We start from the raw sequence: 6,000 nt of genomic DNA, 5'->3' as shown, positions 1-6,000 counted from the left end.
TAGTTGTTGTTCTCTTTGACATCTGGTGGGAGGGCGTTCCACAGGGAGGGCGCCACCACCGAGAAGGCCCTCTGCCTGGTTCCCTGTAACTTGGCTTCTTGCAGTGAGGGAACCACCAGAAGATCCTCAGCGCTGGACCTCAGTGTCCGGGTAGAACGATGGGGGTGGAGACGCTCCTTCAGATATTCTGGACTGAGGCCGTTTAGGGTTTTAAAGGTCAGCTCCAACACTTTGAATTGTGCTCAGAAACGGACTGGGAGCCAATGTAGGTCTTTCAAGACCGGTGTTATATGGTCTCGGTGGCTGCTCCCAATCACCAGTCTGGCTGCCGCGTTCTGGATTAGTTGTAGTTTCCGAGTCACCTTCAAAGGTAGCCCCACGTAGAGTGCATTGCAGTAGTCCAAGTGGGAGATAACCAGAGCATGCACCACTCTGGCGAGACAGCCTGCGGGCAGGGAGGGTCTCACCCTGCGTACCAGATGGAGCTGGTAGACAGCTGCCCTGGACACAGAACTGACCTGTGCCTCCATGGACAGCCGTGAGTCCAAAATGACTCCCAGGCTGCGCACCTGGTCCTTCAGGGACACAGTTGCCCCATTCAGGACCAGGGAATCCTCCACACCTGCCCACCCCGTCCCCAAAAAACACTACTTCTATCTTGTCAGGATTCACTCTCAATCTGTTAGCCACCATCCATCCTCCAACCGCCTCCAAACCCAACTCTGAGTCCCGACTCTTTTCCGTTAAGCTTGGAGCTCGTTTCCCGCCTCAGCTCTCAAGTCCCATTTCCGCACTGGCAGAGCCCTCCTAAAATTGCGCGTTCTCAGCTAGAAAGCAGGCTGGTTGTTCCGCCAGCCAGTGCAAGCCCTGTGGCTTCACATTCTCCAAATACCGCTGTGACTTTTCCGGAACAAACGGTGGCAGTCATTGGGTGCTCAACACTCCATCTGAGCTTTGCAAAAGGATCAGTTCGTCAGAAGCTGCCTTGCACCAATGTCAGCAATGTCTAGGCAACACGATGACCATGTACGTACACAATAGACAATCTTTATAGAATTCCTTCAAACCATAACAAAGACAAAATGAAATCTTTAGCCTCAAAGTCTCTGGAAATCTTTAAATGAAGCAGTGGCGTAGTGAGCACCCGGGGCAAGGCAAGTAATTTGCGCCCCTAACCCATGGATTTGCAACCCCTAACCCGTGGATTCGTGCCCCCTAACCCTCAGATGTTGTGCCCGGTGCGGCTGGTCCCCCCTGCACCTCCCACGCTACGCCACTGAAATGAAGCGAGGCACCAGACTTTGTACGATGAAAGACAAGCTGTGAAGCTTTGTGCAAATACGATGTCCAACACTGAACAGTGATTCCGGATACAGTGGTACCTCGGGTTACGTACTTAATTCGTTCCGGAGGTCCGTACATAACCTGAAACTGTTCTTAACCTGAAGCACCACTTTAGCTAATGGGGCCCCCTGCTGCCGCCATGCTGCCGGAGCACAATTTCTGTTCTCATCCTGAAGCAAAGTTCTTAACCCGAGGTAATATTTCTGGGTTAGCAGAGTCTGTAACCTGAAGTGTATGTAACCTGAAGCGTCTGTAACCTGAGGTACCATTGTATTGACTATTGTTTTGTAGAATTCTTCGTCAGCGTGGTGGGAGGATATAGAATTGCTTCATAAACCCCTCTTATTTCGAATGAATGTACGTAAATGAAAATATCAAATGCAGTGACTACGTTATTACATGAGCACTGTTCCATGTAGAATTTTACAAAACAGTAGTCTATATCCGTAATCACTGTTCAGTGTTGGACATCATATTTGCTGAATACGCAAAGCTTCACAGCTTGTCTTTCATCGTACAAAGTCTGGAACTCGCTTCATTTAAAGATTTCCAGAGACTTTGAGACTAAAGATTTCATTTTGGACTTGTTATGGTTTGAAGGAATTCTATAAAGATTGTCTGTTGTGTATGTACGTTGTCATCGTGTGGGCTACATTGCTGACGTTCTCTTTGCAACACAGGGGTTGGTTTGGTTACTTATTGTCACACAGACTGGCAGCATCTCTTCAGGCGAGCGTTGCTCCTAGCCCTACATTGGAAGTGTTGGGGACTGAGGCTGCGCCCTTCTGCATGCAGTGCAGCTGTTCTGCCACTGAGCTTTGACCCACAAGTAGAAACCCAGGACGCTTGCCTCTGGCGAGTCAGACCAAGTGGTCCATCTCAACAGCGTTGTCTGCACAGACTGGCAGCATCTCTCCCAAAATTTCAGGGGAAGTTAGAGTTGCCTTCAGGGATCAAACGCTCTCCTCCGCTGAGCCACACCCCTACTCGCAAGGAATACTGGCAATGCCCGCTCTGCACATGGCCGGGGTAGAAAAATGAAGCGCAGAGGAAAATCTTAGGAGAAGGGTCCGGGGCAGGGAATGAGTTGGACACAGACTTGGGTTCGAATCCCAGCTCTGGCATAACATTGGGCACATCAGTTTCCCCTTTGTAAAGAGGGTACCACCCTGGTCTACCTCGCAGGGATGTGACTACCAGCTCTGTGTTGAGAGAGTTGAATTCCAAGCACTAACAAGATCAATACACCTAGTTTCCAGAAAACTTTCAACTCTTTAAATTATCTGGCAGCTTGAAGGGCGGGAGCGTCTAAAGGGTCATGCAAGATTTGGTAACAATGCTTTTATTACTGTCAGTAACCCCATCACTTATCCTGCATTGCAAAGGGTTGGACTAGACAATTCTGTGATTCGAACCCAGCACAACGTCTTGCGTGTTATTATCCTGGTACCCAGGGTGCAAAGTAGACAAGTAAGTTACAAAAGACTGACGAATCCGAGGCCTCGATTATAATCTCCCGACAATGGGACAGAATCTGTTCTTTCCTCCCAATGCAGAAGGTATTTTTTTAAAAAAATATAAATATACAAAGCATGTATAAAATTCACAACAGAACCTACCACGGCTTGTATATCTGCCTTTCCACTTCTGTGACTTTGCTTTGAAATAGAAGAACCAAGGACCTGAGACAATAAATTCAGTGCAAACGTTTCAACGCAATGCAACTTGGGAAAGGAGTTGTGGTGTCCTTCACAAGGTGGTTGAAAGTGACACACACACAAACACACACACACACACACAGAGAGAGAGAGAGAGAGAGAGAGAGAGAAGACCTGCAAAGAGCAGAGAAATGGCTGGGTTTGTGCTTTCTGATAATCGGGGCTGCAGTTACACATTTTCAGGCTCCAAATTTCACAGGACACCTACTTAAATCACATAGCAGGTAGATCTGTGTGGCTATTAAATCAAAACGACACAACAGATTGACGGATCAGCCCAATGGCCCACCTAGTCAAGTCAAGTAACATTTATTGGCATCACATAAGAACTTTCAGAATACATTTAAAATAGGTAGGCCAGTGTGATTTCGTCAGCCCAACGGCACAGCAATCTGTTTCCAGCAAGGGCAGGATCCTGTAGGATACTTCGGCGACAAAAAATCAAAGAGAGGAATTTAGCTACTGTCTTGGTGAGCTCCTGGTGTCTCCACTGTAATAAAAAGCGCATAACCTCCGTCTCTAGTTTTGGAATACATAGATGGTCTAGAAATTGTTGGCGGAGATCATCATACATTTTACAGTTAAGGGCCATGTGAGCTAGTTTCCACCAGGCGGGCATCGCATGGGCAGATCCAGTCTCCTTCTGCCAAACCCACAAACCTACCCCATAGGAGGTTAGGTAAAGGTAAAGGGACCCCTGACTGTTAGGTCCAGTCGTGGCCAACTCTGGGGTTGCAGCGCTCATCTTGCTTTATTGGCCAAGGGAGCCGGCGTACAGCTTCCGGGTCATGTGGCCAGCATGACTGAGCCACTTCTGGCAAACCAGAGCAGCGCACGGAAACACCATTTACCTTCCCGCCGGAGTGGTACCGATTTATCTACTTGCACTTTGATGTGCTTTCGAACTGCTAGGTTGGCAGGAGCAGGGACCGAGCAACAGGAGCTCACCCCGTCCCGGGGATTCAAACTGCCGACCTTCTGATCGGCAAGTCCTAGGCTCTGTGGTTTAACCCACAGCGCCACCCACGCCCCATAGGAGGTTAGAAGCATTAGATTTGAACCTAGCCAGCGAAAAGGCCCTTCTTTCTTGCGGATTAAACAATAATTGTAAATAATTAGGATTAAATTCCTGCTCCCAAAAGAGTCGAAAATAAAGAGGGGAGCATGTTTTTCCGCAGCTGAGATTAGTTCCTGGCAATCTATGTCCCACAGCCTAGTTTTTAACATGGTCTTGGCAACTGGGAGAGCCACAGCACCCAGGAGATCTTCTGAAAGTCCGAGTTGCCGTATCTTTGTGCAAAAGAGTTGTAGCCCCGGGGAAGGGAAGGAGTCCAACAAAAATTCGCTGAGTAAGGTATCTTTGTCTGATGAAAAACAAATGTTTGGCCAGCATAAAAGAAAACTCGTCCAGGCAACTGTCTCTAGCTTATGTTGTTGTTGTTGCTTAGTCGTTTAGTCGTGTCCCACTCTTCGTGACCCCCTGGACCAGAGCACGCCAGACACTCCTGTCTTCCACTGCCTCCCGCAGTTTGGTCAAACTTATGCTGGTAGCTTCAAGAACACTGTCCCACCATCTCGTCCTCTGTCTTCCCCTTCTCCTTGTGCCCTCCATCTTTCCCAACATCAGGGTCTTTTCCAGGGAGTCTTCTCTTCTCATGAGGTGGCCAAAGTCTTGGAACCTCAGCTTCAGGATCTGTCCTTCCAGTGAGCACTCAGGGCTGATTTCCTTCAGAATGGAGAGGTCTGATCTTGCAGTCCACGGGACTCTCAAGTCTCCTCCAGCACCAGAATTCAAAAGCATCCATTCTTTGGCGATCAGCCTTCTTTATGGTCCAGCTCTCACTTCCATACATCACTACTGGGAAAACCAGAGCTTTAACTATACGGACCTTTGTTGGCAAGGTGATGTCTTATGTTGGCCTCCCTGTAAACACAGGGCTGTGTAAGGTACGCATCGTCCCACCTAGTCCAGCACCCTGTTCTCACATTGGCCAACCAGATGCCCAATGGGAAACCAGCAGGCAGGATTCGAACACAGGACCCCTCTCTCCTCCTGCGGTTACCAGCGACTGGGATTCAGAAGCATTGCTGCAGAGCATAGACACAGGGTTAGTGGTCACCATCCCTCCATGAATTGCCCAATCCTCTTTTAAAGCCACATAGGTTGGTGGACCTCTAGTGGGAGGGAGTTCCAGAGTTTAACGAAGAGGAACTTCCTTTCATCTTTCCTGAACGTTCAGCTTCATTGGACGTCCACAAATTCTGGTGTTACGAGAAACATTTCTCTGTTTTCTCCCTGCCAGGTGTAATTTTATACAGGTCTAGGGACGCGGGTGGCACTGTGGTCTAAACCACTGAGTCTCTTGGGCTTGCTGACTGGAAGGTCAGCGGTTCGGATCCCCGTGACGGAGTGAGCTCCCATTGCTTTGTCCCTGCTCCTGCCAACCTAGCAGTTCGAAAGCACACCAGTGCAAGTAGATAAATAGGTACCGCTGCAGCGGGAAGGTAAATGGCGTTTCCGTGCGCTCTGGTTTCCATCACGGTATTTGTTTCATTGCGCCAGAAGTGGTTTAATCATGACCTGGAAAGCTGTCTGTGAACAAACGCCGGCTCCCTCGGCCTGAAAGCGAGAGGAGCACCGCAACCCCATAGTTGCCTTTGACTGAACTCAACCGTCATGGGGTCCTTTCTTTTTATATAGGTCTATCATGTGAACTCTCAGGGATGCGGGTGGCGCTGTGGGTTAAACCACAGAGCCTAGGACTTGCCGATCAGAAGGTTGTGGTTCGAATCCCTGTGACGGGGTGAGCTCCCGTTCCTCGGTCCCTGCTCCTGCCAACCTAGCAGTTTGAAAGCACCTCAAAGTGCAAGTAGATAAATAGGTACCGCTCTGGCGGGAAGGTAAACGGCGTTTCCGTGCGCTGCTCTGGTTCGCCAG

The sequence above is a fragment of the Podarcis melisellensis genome (assembly GCF_964234715.1).
Source record: "Podarcis melisellensis genome assembly, chromosome: 10".
Lineage (NCBI taxonomy): Eukaryota > Metazoa > Chordata > Lepidosauria > Squamata > Lacertidae > Podarcis > Podarcis melisellensis.
Note: the sequence above shows the minus strand (reverse complement) of the source record.